This window comes from Panthera onca, chromosome D2 (assembly GCF_046562875.1).
Source record: "Panthera onca isolate mPanOnc1 chromosome D2, mPanOnc1 haplotype 2, whole genome shotgun sequence".
Classification (NCBI taxonomy): domain Eukaryota; kingdom Metazoa; phylum Chordata; class Mammalia; order Carnivora; family Felidae; genus Panthera; species Panthera onca.
Window position 1 is genome coordinate 38,349,601 of NC_138349.1, and position 18,446 is coordinate 38,368,046.

Sequence of the window (18,446 nt, forward strand, 5' to 3'; positions counted from 1 at the left end):
AGTGCTGACCTGGGCAGATACCCACAGACGAGAGAGACTTTGAAGTCCAGTTTTCCTAAGGGGGAGATTCCAGCATGCCATTGGAGGGGGGAAAAATGAGATTGAATGCAGTGGAGAAGGTAAGAGGAGCTTTGCCAGCACTGCCTATCCTCTAAGGCGAGAGTGAAGCTGAACTGCCTTCCAGCAACCTCTCTTGCAGGGGAAAAGGAAAGCAGTGAGTGAGTGCCTCGTTACCCCAGTTGTGAGACATTGCTAGAGAGTAACCAGTTTCTCTGAGGTGTGAAGGAAAGAGAAGATCAGGAAAGAGGCATTTAAGATGATCAAAGGCATTAAAGGGAAACCGTTTCTGATGACTACCCTCAGGACTTCTGTAGGGAGTCTGCCCATGACCTTGTGTGAGAGCCTCACCCAAGGATCTCTCCCTGGAGACCCTGAACACCTTTATAGCACCCTGAACACCTTTAGCACTAAACCCACATCTCCCACTCTGTGGCTGGCTCCTTGTGCACACTCCTGAGTATGGCCACCAGGTGAGTCTAGTAAACAGTAAATGGAGTGCTATTAGAAAATCAGACCACGTCTGTGGACGTGGGATGATCCTCAGACTTGAACTATAGCACCACCTTCTGGAAATCAAAGGAGAGGTTTGAGCAATCAAGCTTCGTGAATTATAAAAATCAGGGAAGACACAAAAGCTTAAGAATTTTGCCACAAGAGGGAACGAGAAGTGTGTAGCAGGAGTTTCCACACAAAGGTGGAGAAACTCCAGATATAACAGGACCAATGAATAATATACCCCATCTGAAGGCAACTAGTAGTGATTTGAGGTGTCTGCGACTTCAAATATGAAAGCAGCAGTGCAAAACCACAAGGAAGATGAAGAATAAAGAAAGCATGTCATCACCAAAAGAGAACAGTTCTCTAATAACTGAGCTAATAGGCATGGACTTTAGTGATCTAGCTGGCCAAGAATTCAAAATAGCTCTTTTGAAGAAAGGCAATTAGCTACAAGGAAACTCAGTCCAATGAAACGAAGAAAAGCATACATGAACAAAATGAGGTACTTATAAAAGAGATCGAAATCATAAAAAAGAGTCAAACAGAATCTCTAGAACTCAAGAATTCAATGCATGAAATGAAAAAAAAAAAAAAAAAAAGTAGAGGGCATTTGCAAATGGAAGGCAGAATAGAGGACAGGGATTTTGAAACAACCCAGTCAGAGCAGAACAAACAGAGAAGAATAAAAGAGTCAAGAAAGTCTGCCTTGTGGGAATCATATTGTAATATATAAAAGTGTCATATCAATATGTTGTACACTTTAAACTTATGCAATGTTATGTATCAGTTATATCTCAAGAAGAAAAAGGAAAAATGAAGTGCTGAAAGGAAAGATAAAAACTACCCTGTAGAACCAAGAATTCTATATGTAGCAAAGTTACTATATGAAAAAATGAAGGTTATAAAATAATGGCATTCCCCTGCACACCTATTAGAGTGGCACACAGCCAAAACACTGACAACACTAAATGCTGGCGAGAATATGGAGCAACGGGAACTCTCATTCACTGCTGGTGGGACTACAATTCGAACACATTTTGGCAGGTTTTTTAAATAAAACGAAACATACTAATAAAAAAACGAAATTCTTCCATTTGAGACAACACAGATGGAAATTGAGGGCATATGCTAAGTGAAATAGGTCAGACAGAGAAAAGACAAATACTGTACATATATGTGAAATCTAAAAACAACAACAACAAACTAAATTCCTAGAAAAAGAGATCAGATTTGTGGTTACCGGAGGAAGGGGTGGGAGGAAAGGGAATTGGAGGAAGGTGGTCAAAAGGTACAAACTTTGGAGCACCTGGGTGGCTCAGTCAGTTAAGCATCTGACTCTTGATCTCAACTCAGGTCTTGATCTCATGGTTTTGAGTTCAAGCTCTGTGTTGGGCTCCACGCTGGGCATGAAGCTTCCTTTAAAACAAAAAAAAAAAAATACTGACCTCTCAATATCAAAAAGCTCGATTTAATACTCCTGCCTAAATCAAAGATGCTGTAAGAAAAAAAGAAATGATTAAATATTCTGATTTATTATAAGAAAATGGATTATGTGATACCTTAAAACAAAAGTTTAAAAAAAAGGTACAAACTTCAAGTTACAAGATAATAGGTATTAGGGATGTAATGTACAACGTAATGAGTATAGTTACCACTAATGTGTGATATATATGAAGAGTGTTATATTATTAAGAGTATAAATCCTAAGAGTTCTTATTACAAAGAGAATCTTTTCAGGGCACCTGGGTGGCTCAGTCAGTTAAGCATCCAACTCTTCATCTCGGCTCACGTCATGATCTTACAGCTCATGAGTTTGAGCCCCACATCAGGCTCTGTGCTGACAGTGCGGAGCCTGCTTGGAATTGTCTCTCCCCCCTCCCTGACTCTAGCCCACTCATGCTCTCTCTCTCAAAATAAATAAATAAACTTAAAAAAATAAAAGAAAACAACAACAGAATCATTCCTTAAAAACAGAGAATTTTTTTCTTTTTACCCCATTCTTTTTATTGTATCTATGTTAGATGATACATGTTAACTAAATTTATTGCTGTAATCATTTCACAGTATGTAAGTCAAACCATGATGCTGTACATCTGATACTCATTTGGTTTGTATGTTCAGTGATGTATGTCAATTATATTGCAATAAAACTGGGGGAGTGTGTGTGACGAAATATACTCTTACGATGCAATGTAGCAGTCACATTAGTATTTACACAAAGGGGTTTGAAACTTGGGTCCACAAAAAGGTATGGATGCGCATGGATGTTTATAGCAAGTTTTTCCGTAATTGTGAAAACTTGGAAACAATCACAATGTCTTTTATTAGGATAAATAAACTGTGGTACATCTAGACAATGTAATATTAGTGCTAAAAAGAAATGCTGTGAAAAGACACCCAGGAACCTTAAATGCGTATTATACTAAGTGAAAGAAACTAATCTGATGAGGCCAAACATTATGCTTGTTCCAACTACATGACATTCTAGAAAAGGCAAAACTATGGATATAGTAACAAGATCAGTGGTTGCCAGGGGGTGGGGGAGGGAGGGATTAAAAAAAAAGCACAGAGGATTTTTAGAACAGTGAAACTATTCTTATGATACTATAATGGTGGATACATGTCATTATACATTTGTCAAAATCTGTAGAATATAAAACACACAGAATGAACCCTAACAAAAACTATGGGCTTTGGGTGAAATGATGTGTCAATTAGACTCAATTGTAACAAATGCACTATTCTGCTACAGAGTGTTGATAGTGAGGGAGGTTGTGCATGGGTTGGGGGGTGGGACGGTGTTTGGGAGCTTTCTTCCTGCTCACTTCTGCTGTGAACCTAAAACTTCTCTAAAAAGTAAAGTCTATTAAAAACAATAAAGGCAAGGTAACATTTCTAGATTAACAAAAACAGAATTTTTGTTGCTAGCAGATTTCCACAAAAAAATACTAAAGAAAGTCCTTAGGATTGAAAGGAAGTGAAACCAGATGATACTTGAATCTACCCCCAAAATTAGGAACAGTGGAAAAAGACATATAAAAGACAGTATAAATGTTTTTTCTATTTTTTTAATGTTTATTTTTGAGAGAGAGAGAGACAGAGCGTGAGTGGGGAAGGGACAGAAAGAGAGTGGTAGACACAGAACCCGAAGCAGGCTGGTCCAGACTCTGAGCATCACCACAGAGCCTGATGCAGGGCTTGGACTCATCAATAGCGAGATCATGACCTGAGCCTAAGTCAGATGCTCAACTGACTGAGCCACCCAGGTGCTCCTATTTTTTCTGTTTTTAACGTTGATTTAAAATATCATTGTTTAACAATAGTTATAGAATTGGATTGTTGGGTTTATCACGTGTAATCTATATGAGTCTATAATGTTTTTCCTTTCCTTTTTTCCCCTTAATTTCTTTAAATTAAAAAAATTTTTAAAAATGTTTATTTATTTTTGAGATAGAGAGAGAGCATGAGTGGGGGAGGGACAGAGAGAGAGGGAGACACAGAATCCCAAACAGGCTCCAGGCTCTGAGCTGTCAGCACAGAGCCTGACGTGCGGCTTGAACCCACAAACCACAAGATCATGACCTGAGCTGAAGTCGGATGCTTAGCGTACTGAGCCACCCAGGCACCCCTCCCTTAACTTCTTTAAAAGTCCTAAGATGATATCAACCAATAATCTGTATTGGTTAGTTTATTTTTAATTTATTTTTTAAAATGTACACTTGAGTAGTCATTCATCTTTTATTTATTTTGAGAGAGAGAGGGATAGAGAGAATCCCAAGCAGGCTCCAGGCTGTCAGCACAGAGTCGGATGCGGGGCTCGATCTCACAAACTGTGAGATCATGACCTGAGTAGAAATCAAGAGTCGGGCACTCAACTGACTGAGCCACCCAGGTGCTCCTTGATTTTTAAAAGTGTAGTAGAGGAGGAACTTAGGAACCACAACAACAAGACATGAGACATAGAGAAAAGAATGAGCAAAATAGCAGATATAAATTCTCCTATATTAATAATCTGTTTGCATTTAATGTTACTGATAAAAAGCCAGAGATTGTTAGACTGGACTGAAAGGAAACCTCATTAATATCCAACTATAGTTTGTCTGCAAAAAACACACTTTAGATTCAAAGATACAAATAGGTTGGACATAGACAGATGGAAAAGATATACTTTAAAAACAGTAATCATGTAAGAGCGGAGTGGCTACACTATTCTTAGACAAAATAGACTTTAAGACAAAAATGTTACTAGAGACAAAGAGGGACATTTTATAATGGTAAAAAGTTCACTCTAGAAAATGATGTGTGTCAAATAAAGGCATAGGTTTTCTGTTTTAAAAGTTTATATAAATGCTGTCAAACTGTGTCTATCTTTATGCAGTTTGCTTTTTTTTTTTAAGTTAATTTATTTTCAGAAAGAGTGGGGGGGGGGGAGGGGCAGAGAGAGAGGGAGAGAACCACAAGCAGGCTCCATGCTGGCAGCACGGAGCCTCACTTGGGGACCTCCATCTCTCAAACTGTGAGATCATGACCTGAGCTGAAATCGGGTTGGCTGCTTAGCCGACTGAGCCACCCAGCTGCCCTGCAATTTGCTTTTTAAAACTTAAATTAGTTTTATGTGATTCATTCACATTGCTACATAAAGAAATGATTTATTTGTGATATTTTGGTGTATGCATAAATCATAATATTTTATCTACTTCAAAATTGATGAAAATTTTTGTTGTTTCCAATGTCCCTCAATTTCAGAAATGGTTGCAATGAACATTCTTGTAGATGTGTCTGTTTGCATATCGTGGATAATTTCTCCAGGGAGCACACTTAGGAGTGGAATCACTAGCTTGCAGGATAATGCCAAATTGCTTTCTAAATGGATTGTACAGATTTTATGTTCTTACCAAGCAGTATATGAGCATTCGTGTTTTCATGCATCATGGCCAAAACTTGAAATTATTGGACTTATGATTTTTTGTTACCTGATGTTCTTGCAAGGCATTTTTGCTGTTTTAATTTGCATTTTTCTGAATAGTATTGATGTTGTGCATCTTTTCCTATGTTAATAGGCCATTCTGTTTTCTCCTTCCATTCATTGCTTTCTCTAAGAATTGTGAGAGGGGTGCCTGGGTGGCTTGGTAGGTTGAGCATCAGACTCTTCAGATTTTGGCTGGGGTAATGGTCCCGGGGCTCATGGGATTGAGCCACATGTAGCGCTCTGCACTGAGTGTGGACCATGCTTGGGATTCTGTGTCTTTCCCTTTGCCCCTCTCCTATGCATGCACGCTCTCTCAAATAAATTTTTTTTAAAAATTGTAAGAATTTAGGCTTTTCTAGGATAGTCACTAGGAAAGAAGTTGTGAGAGTTCTTTACAGATGTTGTGGATAAAAATCTTTGTTTGCTATATGCTTTGCAAATAAGCTTTTCCATTCCCTGCCTAATGCATTTAATTTCATTTACGGGTATTTTGTCATTGAGAAAGTTAAAAAAATTTTTTTTAATGTTTATTTATTTTTGAGAGAGAGAGAGAGACAGAACATGAGCATGGGAGGGTCAGAGAGAGAGGGAGACACAGAGTTTGAAGCAGGCTCCAGGCTCTGGGCTGTCAGCACAGAGCCCAATGCGGGGCTTGAACTCACAGACCGCGAGATCATGACCTGAGTCAAAGTTGGATGCTCAACCGACTGGGCCACCTCTTTGAGAAAATTTTAACTGTAAATTATTAAAATGTATATTTTTTCTTAGAGTTTTTTCCTCTTAATTCTTTTTTAAAAAATAAAATTCTTTCCAACCCTCATTATAAACAAGTATATATTTCCCCCTGAAGGGATATTTTACATTTCATATTTACATCTTAAATTCATGTAAAACTTATTTTTATATTTCAGTTATGTTTCAGTTAGGATGTTAGATTTCTTCCAAATGGAAAGTCAGTTGCCTCAATATCCTTTATTAAATACTTATGCTTTCTCTGGTTATTTTATTTTTATTTTATTTATTAATTATTATTATTATTTTTATTATTTTTAACATTTATTTGTTTTTGAGACAGAGAGAGACAGAGCATGAATGGGGGAGGGTCAGAGAGAGAGGGAGACACAGAATCTGAAACAGGCTCCAGGCTCTGCGCTGTCAGCACAGAGCCTGACATGGGGTTCGAACTCACGGACCGCGAGATCATGACCTGAGCCTAAGTCGGACGCTCAACCGTCTGAGCCACCCAGGCGCCCCTCTCTGGTTATTTTAATGCTATCTTTGTTATAGTCCAAATTCCATTTATTTGATGGTCTACTTTCAGGCTCTGTATTTTCTTCTGCTGGTTTGTCTATCTCTATCCCTATCTCTAATACTAGACACTTTTGTAACTATCACTTTTAAATAAATCTCAATATAATGTAGCTATCTTTATTCTTTTTTTCAAATTCAGCTAACTGCTTTTGACCCTTTTATTTTAAACATGAATTTAAGAATCAGCATGTCAAATTTCATAAAAATCTTCTGCAGACATGGGCCTTGGATAAGGTCTTAGGGATATGCCTGCTCTTGGAAGGTACTGGGAAATTGACCTTCATTTTAATCAATTTTAGAATAAATGTTTAGAAATAAGTCACAGTTACTTTTCACTTGTCATTTGCTTCTGATATGATACATGTAGCCAAATCTACAAAACAGTCAGGAATGGGCCAGAAGGACAAGATGGTATAAATATAAAATCCAATGAGAATGTCAAAGGGAGATTCTGCAATGGAAAGAGTCCTTACTTCATATGGGTAGTATAATTCACAGCTTCATACCTGTGGACCTGGAACCTTGGGGTTTTAGGAAATTCTTCTCAAGGAATTCTTTGTTGTTTCCTGATTTGCATAGCAGCCTTTATAAGTTACCATATACATTGCCAATAAAGAATCTTTATATTCTCTGTAACTTGCTGTATTTCTGTAAATCCCGTGACCTTCCTGATAACATCACTGCACTGAATATGAAATGCAGATTGGAGTCAGAAGTTGTATTGATGCAAAGTCCCCAGATCCTAGTGGCCCTGGTATTTGAGGGAGGGAAAGAAAGTGAAAGCAAAGGAGATTATTCCAGAAATTCCAAGATAGTGGACAGACGATCTCTGACATAGGACCATGAACTTTTGCTATTGGATAATGGGGAAGATTCATTTCAACAGAGGATTTCTACTTTCTGTCTCCTTCCATGTAGTTTGGCTTCACTGAAAAACAGTTTTAGTTCAAAATGGCCAAGTTTTAAAATTTCTTGTTGATTCACTAGGATATACCTGAGAATGGCCTAAGAAGCAAAGTCACCTGAGACTTTGGAAACTGTATTTTGGTCTAAGAGAACACTGTGTTGTGTCCTGCTTTATATAACATATTTGCAAGTTTTCATACCATTTTCCATTTAAGATATTTGGTTTTTAAAAACCTTTGTACAATATTAAGAGATGCATACTTCCTTAACATAAGCCTCAAAGACAGTGTTATGATAAAGAGGAAAATACTAGAAATGTTTGCACCAAAGTCAGGAAAGAAAAGGCAAAAATTTTTTTTCAAATGTGTTTTCCATGTCTGTGATGAAGGTAATTATATTTTCCTAATGTTGGACCATCTCACTTTCCTTGGGTCAGCTGCAATCGGATATCTTGTGTTTTTTGTTTTTGTTGCTGCTGTTTTAAATAGGCTTCATGCCCAGCATGGAACCCAAGGTGGGGCCCAAATTCACTACCCTGAGATCACAACCCTAAGATCATGACCTCAGCCAAGATCAAGAGTTGGATGCCCAACGGACTGAGCTACCCTGGTGTCCTTCTTTTAATTTGTTCCTGGACTCTGTTGATATATTTTTTAAGACTTATTCTTCATGAATAATTCATTAGAATTATGGAATTGTAATTTTCCTTTGTGATGCAATATTTGTCATTTATTGTGTAAATAAAATAATTACTTCATTAAAATAATCAGAAAGTATTCCTTTTTCTTTATGCTGTAGAACAGTTTATTTATTTTTTAAATTAAAAAAATTTTGCCTTTGTGTGCAGTCTTTATTCCAATATGTTTAAAATTTTTTTTTGTAATGTTTTTATTTATTTTTGAGAGTCAGAGGCACAGAGTGTGAGCAGGAGAGGGGCAGAGAGAGAGGGAGACGCAGAATCTTAAGCAGGCTCCTGGCTCTGAGCTGTCAGCACAGAGCCTGATGCGGGGCTCGAACCCACCAGATGTGGGATCATGACCTGAGCCGAAGTCAGATGCTTAACTGACTGAGGCACCCAGGCACCCCATGACCTAGTGCTTTTTTTGATGGATTTTTCCAAGTTCCAGCTAGTAAATAAATGGTGGAACCAGGATTTGTATGTAAGAAGTTTGTCTCCATAGTCTATGTATGGTCTTACCCATTATACTACACTGCTATCTATGTTCTGAAAATTAGAACATTATTACTTGAAAAAATGTTTATATATTTATTTTGAGAGAGAAAGAGAAGCAGAGAGAGAGAGACAGACAGACAGACAGACAGACAGAGAATCCCAAGCAGGCTCTGCGCTAACAGCCTGACACAGGGCTCAGTCTCAGAGAATTGTGAGATCGTGACCTGAGCTGATCAAGAATCCGATATTTAACCAACTGAGCCACCCAGGTGTGCCAGAACATCATTATTTTTTAATATCTGATAAAAAGTTTGATTGTATTTGAAAGCCATTTGCATCATGACATGGAATTTTAACATACATGAAAGAAAAATAAGATATATGAGTATTTATGCAAACTTTAACTGCTGCAAATGTAAGATAGTTGTAAAATGTTTAAAGCTATCTCACTGTGAGGGGCGCCTGGGTGGCTCAGTCAGTTAAGCATCTGATTTGGACTCAGGTCATGATCTCAGTTTGTGAGTTCGAGCCCCATGTCACGCTCTGTGCTGACAGCATGGAGCCTGGAGCCAGCTTCAAGTTCTGTATCTCCCTCTGTCTCTGCCCCTCTCCTGCTCACACTCTCTCTCTCTCAAAAAATAAATATTAAAAAGATTTTTAATGTTTGTTTACTTTTTGTGGTTTATATACGCAATGGAATACTACTTGGCAATGAGAAAGAATGAAATATGGCCTTTTGTAGCAACGTGGATGGAACTGGAGAGTGTTATGCTAAGTGAAATAAGTCACACAGAGAAAGACAGATACCATATGTTTTCACTTTTATGTGGATCCTGAGAAACTTAACAGAAGACCATGGAGGAGGGAATGGGGAAAAAAAAAGTTAGAGAGGGAGGGAGCCAAACCATAAGAGACTCTTAAAAACTGAGAATAGGGGCGCCTGGGTGGCTCAGTCGGTTGAGCGTCCGACTTCAGCTCAGGTCACGATCTCACAGACCGTGAGTTCGAGCCCCGCGTCGGGCTCTGGGCTGATGGCTCAGAGCCTGGAGCCTGCTTCCAGTTCTGTGTCTCCCTCTCTCTCTGCCCCTCCCCCGTTCATGCTCTGTCTCTCTCTGTCTCAAAAATAAGTAAACGTTAAAAAAAAATAAAAAAAAAAAAAGAATAAACTAAGGGTTGATGGGGGGGTGGGAGGGAGGGGAGGGTGGGTGATAGGTACTGAGGAGCGCACCTGTTGGGATGAGCACTAGGTGTTGTATGGAAACCAATTTGACAATAAATTTCATATTAAAAAAATTTTTTTTTAATTAAAAAAATTTTTTTTTAACATTTATTTATTTTTGAGACAGAGAGAGACAGAGCATGAACGGGGGAGGGGCAGAGAGAGAGGGAGACACAGAATCGGAAGCAGGCTCCAGGCTCTGAGCCATCAGCCCAGAGCCTGATGCGGGGCTCGAACTCACGGACCTCGAGATCGTGACCTGAGCCGAAGTCGGACGCTCAACCGACTGGGCCACCCAGGCGCCCCCCAAAAAAATTTTTTTTAAAAAAAGGGGCGCTGGGTGTCTCAGTTGGTTAAGCGTCTGACTTTGGCTCAGGTCATGATCTCATGGTTCTTGGGTTTGAGCCCTGTGTTGGACTCTGTGTTGACAGCTCAGAGCCTGGAGCCTATTTCAGATTCTGTGTCTCCCTCTCTCTCTGTCCCTCCTTGCTAATGCTCTGTCTCTCTCTATCAAAAATAAAATAAACATTAAAAAAAATTTAAATCTAGCTCACTGTATATGCTACTGGCACAAAAACAGACATATAGTTAATTGGAACAGAATAGAAAACCCAGAAATAAAGCCACAATTATATGGTCAATTAATCTTTGACAAACAGGAAAGAATATGCAATGGGAATAAAGACAATCTCTTCAACAAATGGTGTTGGGAAAACTGGACAGCAACATGCAAAAGAATGAACCTGGGTCACTTTCTTACACTATCTACAAAAATAAATTCAAAATGGATTGAAGACATAAATTAGAGACTTGAAACCATAAAAATTCTAGAAGAGAGCACAGGCAGTACCTTCTCTATCATTGACCATAGCAACTTTTTTCTAGACGTATCTCTTGAGGTAAGGGAAAACAAAAGCAAAAATAACCTATTGGGACTTCATCAAAATAAAATACTTCTGCACAGCGAAGGAAATAACAAAACCAAAAGGCAACCTACGGAAAGGAAGATATTTGCAAATGACATATCTGATAAAGGGTTAGTATATAAAATCTATAAAGAACTTATCAAACTCAACACCCAAAAAACAAATAATCCAATTAAAAAATGAGCAGAAGATATGAACAGACATTTCTCCAAAGAAGAGATACAGATGGCAACAGACACATGCAAAGATGCTCGTCATCACTTATCACCAGGGAAATGCAAATCAAAACTACAATGAGAAAAAAAAGGGGGGGGGCACTTGGCTGGCTCAGTTGGTTGGGCATCTGCCTCTTGATTTGGGCTCAGATCATGATGTCACAGTTGTGAGATTGAGCCCTGTGTTGGGCTCTGCACTGAGTGTTGAACACGGAGCCTGCTCAAGATTCTCTCCTTCTGCCCCTCTTCTCACCTCATGCTGTCTCTCTAAAAAAACCACCCCCCACAAAAAACCTACAATGAGATATCACTTCCCACCTGTCATAATGGCTAAAAGCAACAACACAAGAAACAGTAGATGTTGACAAGAATGTGGAGAAAAAGGAACACTCGTGCACTCTTGGTGGGAATGCAAACTGGTGCAGCCACTGTAAAAAACAGTATGGAGTTCCTCAAAAAACTAAAAATAGAACTACCTTAGGATCCAGTATTTGCACTACTGGGTATTTACCCAAATAATACAAGAACATTGATTCAAAGGGATACATGTACCCCTATGTTTATAACAGGGTTATTTACAATAGCCAAGATATGGAAGCAGTCCAAGTGTCCATTGATAGATGCAAGGTTGTGGGGTGGGGAATAGTGAATGGACAAAGAAGATGTGGTATAAATATATAATGTATATATATATATACAATGGAATATTATTCAACCATAAAAAAGAATGAAGTCTGGTCATTAGCAACGATACGGATGGAGCTTGAGAATATAATGCTAAGTGAAATAAGTCAGAGAAAGACAAATATCATATGATCTCATTCACATGTAGAATTTCAGAAACAAGCAAAGGGAAAAAATAAGAGAGTGAGGGAGAAATCAGGAAACAGCCTCTTAATTAATTACGGAGAACAAATTGATGGTTATGCGGGGATGGCTAAAATAGGTGATAGGAATTAAGGAGTGCACTTGTGATGAATACAGGGTGATGTATGGAAGTGTTGAATTACTATATTATACACCGGAAATGAATATAACACTGTATGTTAACTAACTGGAATTAAAATAAAAACTTAAAAAAAAATAAAACTAGCTCACTGTGGTGACCATCTCTAATTTGAAGAGATTATCATTAAACATTATTAAAAATTCTTCATAAAAATTGCATGTGGCTAATTTTAATTATTGAATTAATTATTCAAGTGTGCCCAGACTTACATCCTCTGAAAGAAAGCTCCTGGGAAAAGTCACCTTAATCAGAAAACATACATGCACATTCATGCACACACAGTGCACATATTCACACACCCCTCTCCCCTTTGCTCTGGAACAGACACCTAAGAAGAATCGAGATATTCAGGAAAGGGTCAGTTAATTTTTTCTCTCATGTGACTTTCTGTGTCCATCTTGTTAAATTAGCTATTGGCAGCTTCTCTCCCACTCCCTCTTTTATATCCATGTAAAATAAAAAGTTAAATGACATAATCATTCCACAAAATGTGGGACATTTCTAGTTTCATAACATTGTGGTCAGAAAATGTGCATGGTATGACTTCGATCTTTTTGAATATGTTGAGACTTGTTTTGTGACCTAATATGTAATCTATTTTGGGGAATGTTCCATGTATACTTGAAAAGAATGTGTATTCTACAGTTTTAGGATGGAATGATCTGAATATATCTGTTAAATCCATCTGGTCCAGTGTCATTCAAAGCCACTGTTTCCTTGTTGATTTTCTATTTGGATGACCTATCCATTGATGTAAGTGGGATGTTAAAGTCTCCTGCTGTTATTGTACTACTATTGATTAATTCCTTTATGTTTGTTATTAACTGTTTTATATATTGGGTGCTGTCATGTTGGGCACATAAATATTTACAATCGTTATATCTTCTTGTTCAATTGTCCTCTTTATTCTTATATAGTGTTCTTTGTCTTTTGTTGCAGTCTGTTTTAAAGTCTATTTTGTCAGATATAAGTGTTGCCACCCAGCTTTCTTGGATCTCTATTTGTATGGTAAATGTTTTTCCATCCTTTCCCTTCCAATCTGCATGTGTTTTTAGGTTTGAAGTGAGTCTCTTGTAGGCAGCATATAGATGGGTCTTGTTATTTTATCCATTTCATCACCCTATGTCTTTTGATTAGAGAGTTTAGTCCATCTACATTCAAAGTAATTTTTGGTAAGTATGTTATTTATTGCCATTCTGTTACTAGTTTTATGGTTGTTTTTGTAGTTCTTCTCTGATCATTTCTTCTCTTGCTCTCTTCTATCATAGTTTGCTGGCTTTCTTTAGTGATAGACTTGATTTCCTCTTTGTTTTTTGCATATATATTACTGTTTTTTTAAGTTTATTTATTTATTTTGAGAGACAGCATGAGTGGGGAGGGGCAGAGAGCGAGGGAAACATCCCAAGCAGGGTCCACACTGTGAGCATGGAGCCCAATGTGGGGCTCGAACTTCTGAAACTGTGAGATTATGACCTGAGCCGAAACCAAGGTTTGGATGCTTAATCAACTAAGCCACTCATGCGCCCCTATATTACTGGTTTTTGATTTGTGGTTACCATTAGGTTTGCATAACATCTTCTACATACAGCAGTCTATATTAAGTTGATGGTTGCTTAAGTTTAAGCCCATTCTTTATTCCCCACCTCCCCCGCTCATGTTTGTTTTTTTTTTTTAATGTTTATTTATTTTGAGAGAGACAGAGAGTGAGCAGGGTAGGGGCAGAGAGAGAGAGAGAGAGAGAGAGAGAGAGAGAGAGAGAATCTCAAGCAGAGTCCGCACTGTCAGCACAGAGCCTGATGCAAGGCTTGAACTCATGAACGATGAGATCATGACCTGAGCTGAAATCAAGAGTTGGACGCTTAAATGACTGAGCTACCCAGGCACCCCTCATGTTTTTGGTATATGGTGTCATACTTTACATCCTGAAGATGTGGTGTGTATACACACAAGGGAATATTATTCAGCCATTAAAAGAGCGAAATCTGGCCATTTACAACAACATGAATGGATCTAGAGTGTATAACGCTAAGTGAAATAAGTCAAAGAAAAATACCATGTAATTTCACTCATATGTGGAATTTAAGAAACAAACAAGCAAAGGAAAAAAAAAATAAGAGAGAGCAAAGTGAGAAATCAAGAAACAAACTCTTAGTTATAGAGAACAACTGATAGTTACCAGAGGGGAGGTTGGTGGGGGGGATGGGTGAAATAAGTGAAGGGGATTAAGAGTATACTTATTTTGATGAGCACTAAGTAATATATGGAACTCTTGAATTACTATAATGTAGACCTGAAACTAATATAACAGTGTATGTTAACTACATTGGAATTAAGAATTTCTTAAAAAGGGGCACATTCAAAAGAAAAACAAACTTAATAGAGTTTCAGTGTCCCTGAGTCTCTTTTCAAGAGATTTAAATCTCTACCTATTCATCTACTGCTTATATGTTAGGGCACGCTATTTCAACAAAACACTGATATCATCCATCAATTACTTTTTTAAAAAAATACTACTTTCTTTGAAAAATTTTTTATTTTAGAGAGAGAGCAAGTGGGGGAGAGGGGCAAATGGAGAGAGAAAATCTCAAGCAGGCTCCATACTCAGCACAAAGCCTGATGTGGGGCTTGATCCCACAATCATGGGATCATGACCTGAGCCAAAATCAAGAGTCTGATGCTCAACCAACTAAGCCACACAGGTGCCCCTAAAAAAAGTAATAATAAAATAATTTTATATAAAAACCCTTCCACATTTAAATGCATTTGAGAAATACAGATCAATAGAAAAAAATTTGTTTATAAAAAAAAAACATTTAACATTTTCATGTAGTTCCTTTGTTTTTTCTCTTTATAGGTAATACTCAGTTTCTTAAAATGCATGATTAATTGGCTTGTAAATTATATCTTAATAATTTTTCTTTTTAAAATATGTGATATTCATTACTTCCACTTTGAATGAATATACATGAACTTCAAAAATATGAACATTGAGGTCACATCCACTTGACATTTTTCCCACTTGACAAAACAAAACAAAATATAGCACTGAAGGCTGGTGATGGATTTATTGAATTACTTTTTTTTTGAATTACTTTTTTTTAAGTTTATTTATTTATTTTGAGAGAGAGTGTGTGCGTGGGGGGGGGGGGGGGGGGAGGAGGGGCAGACAGAGAGGGAGAGAGAGTCCCAATCCCTGCTCTGTCAGCACAGAGGCTGATGTGGGATTTGAATCCACGAACTGTGAGATCACGACCTGAGCCAAAGTCAAGAGCTGGACGCTCAACTGACTGAGCCACCCGGGCACCCCTTTATTGAATTACTTCTTAAACATGACTGAACATTGGAATCACTTGGGGAGCCTTGCCAAGGCCCCGCCCCAGGCCGATTAAAGCAAAAATCTCGCAGGTGGGATTTTCTTAAGCTGTGATGTTAATGTGCTGTCAAGTTTGAGAACTGTCGCTTTACAGCAGTGATTCTCAAACTTGAGTGGGTATCAGAGTCACTTGGAGGGCTTATTAAAGCACAGGGTGGCGCCCTGCCCCCAGAGCTTCTGATTCAGGAGGTCTGGAGTAGGCTTGAGGAGGTGATTTCTAACTAGCCCCCAGGTGAGGCTGATGCTGATGCTGCTGGTCCATGGACCCCATTGATTTGTAGAGAATGACTCCTTTAAGACAGATTACCTAAAAGAGTTTACAAGGACGGAGGGTATAGTATCTATTTTTCTGACAAAGGACTTGAATCATTATTTTCTGGATAAGGCACACAAATTTATAACGTTGTTAGCAATGTATAACTATACTAGCTTTACTTCACCACTTGTGAAATTACAATATCATAATTTTTATATTTTGTAAAATATATTTACATATATTATAATTGTTGTTTTACATTTTTTAGATTTTATAGGCAGGAAGTGTTATTTGTTTTTGTTTTTGTTTTGTTTTTTAACGTTTATTTATTTTTGAGACAGGGAGAGACAGCATGAACGGGGGAGGGTCAGAGAGAGAGGGAGACACAGAATCTGAAACAGGCTCCAGGCTCTGAGCTGTCAGCACGAGCCTGATGCGGGGCTTGAACTCACAGACCGCGAGATCGTGACCTGAGCCGACGTCGGACGCTCAACCAACTGAGCCACCCAGGCGCCCCAGGAAGTGTTATTTGGAAAATAGTTCAATTTTGAATATCACTTCATGCACTAGAGGCAATATCAGGTGATGTAAATGGTTTATTGTTAAAACTCAAGGTATAAAAACACTAGGGCTTTGCCATGGAGATAGGAGTTGGTGGTGGTGAGGAAGGAAGACACTCTTTTTGAAGGTCAGTGTTTTTCAGAAAACATTTCTGTCTTGCCCCATTTGGCACCTTCAGGATGGGTGCAGATAGAATGGGTAATTGCCATCTAGGTAGTGTTCTTAATTTTTATATTATATCAGACTCATCTCTAGAAGTTCAGACTGAATGTTTAAAGAGTTCTCCAGGGAATTCTCATAAGAGCAGGAATGAGGAGCCCTGGCTGGTGAAGAGATAAAGGCCCTATAAGGTGTTGTGCATAGTTGTGGCATCTCTGAGCTAGGCAGATTCCACAGCATGGTGCTGGTCCAGCCCCTGGTGGGTCAGTGGTAGGTGCTGAGAAGTTAGGGCCTCCATCAGATGCAAAGATTAGGCATAAGCATGTGTGCTCTGTGAATAAAAGTCATGAAATTTACAGGAAGGAAAGCAGACACAGTGATTCCCAAGTCTTCTAAGAAGGAAGCCATCTGATTCCCTGGTTGATATTAGTAGCTTTGAAAGAGGTGTGAAAACCCCTGGCATCTTGGTTGCCTAGTTACAGATATTTTCTAGGCTTGGATTCCTGGAGGCCAGATTCTCAGAGTGCTGCTTCCTGCATGGGGGATAATGTGTTAGGTTTATATGCTGCCTCGTTCTCTTTGAGAGGCTCATATGCCCTGGGAAGAAGGAATGCATCATGGGAGTACTGTTGCACATATTTATTTAGTGTGTCATGTAGCCTGTTTTGTATCTTCCTTATCCTTCTCTCCTGAAACATTAGATACTCACTCAATTCTCAGATTATGAGAGGCTGTTTTTGCCACTTCTCCACTGTCATGGGACATGTACGCAATGAATTAACCTATCAGATACTTAGCAAGATACATTCCGTGTCAGGATTATTTTAAGAATTTGTTTGAAATTGTCTACCATATTGTACATCTGGCAATTTTAGAAAGCTTTACCAGTGTGTGTGTATCAAATTCTTTCTGGCCCTAGATGCTGTCTTAGCAAAGTCCTTCTGGACATCTCATATTGGAGAGGAAGAGGACAAGAACATGGCTGACTGGGGCAGGAGCAGCGTCATGGGGCTTGACTGTAGCTGTCACACTTGTCAGTTTCTCCCACCTGGATAAGGACATATTTGCATGGTACCATTCAGGCTAAAGCCCTCTTTAGTTTACCTTTGAAAGTCTATAAGAAATGTAGAATGGTTTTGCTATCCCCACTTTTTCCTACAAGGAAAGTGTGGTTCTGGGAGATTCTAGACCTCTCCAGAGCCACATAGATGACAAATGTTAGAGCAGGACTTTAATCAATGTCTTAAGGTTTTGGGCTGTTCTCAAACGTTGGTTTTCATCAGCATCAACTGGGGAGCTTGTTAAAAATGCTACCCAGTGTCAGTGAGCCTGGGGCTCTGTGGGCTTCAGTAGCTATCTCCCTGCTGACTCTGATAAAAAGCCAAGTTAAAGAAGCACTGCTTTAGACTCTGCTGTCCCAGAACCTAATCTGATAATCAGATAAAAGTCTAGATGAAGGCAGTCATATCATCAGAGAAGTCATCATTTCAGCAAACATAAGATTGCCCTTCCCATGAATCCTGGGAGGTAAAAAGGGTTTTCAAGATAGGGAAGATAGTGCAGGAAGGGCTCTCTGGGCTGTGGAAGGGCTTGGTTAAGGCCTGCAGGTATGAGAACATGGTAAACAGAGTAGTATTCTGAGAGCCTACAAGGAAGGGAATACCAAGAAAAGATCATAGAAAGCTGGAATGGGGTCGAACCACCAACATCTCTGAATATTGGGCTAATGATCTGAGCTACGTATGTGCTCTTTAGGAGTACAGGTGACTGGCTAGGTGACCAGAATGCTAAGACTGAGTTTAGTAAGAAA

At 38.7% G+C, this 18,446-nt stretch overlaps 1 long non-coding RNA gene across 3 annotated transcripts in view; it reads left to right on the forward strand.

The window, feature by feature from the left end:
* LOC132677711 (uncharacterized) overlaps positions 1–18,446 on the forward strand; it is a 91,263-nt gene that overhangs the window by 48,041 nt on the left and 24,776 nt on the right. For 2 of the 3 annotated variants that reach the window (XR_014135357.1, XR_014135355.1), the window contains one exon: positions 8,233–8,456. The exons of the other annotated variant lie outside the window; for it this stretch is intronic. This is a non-coding gene — a long non-coding RNA (uncharacterized LOC132677711). Of the gene's footprint in view, positions 1–8,232; positions 8,457–18,446 lie in introns of those variants that run through there. 3 annotated transcript variants of the gene reach the window in all.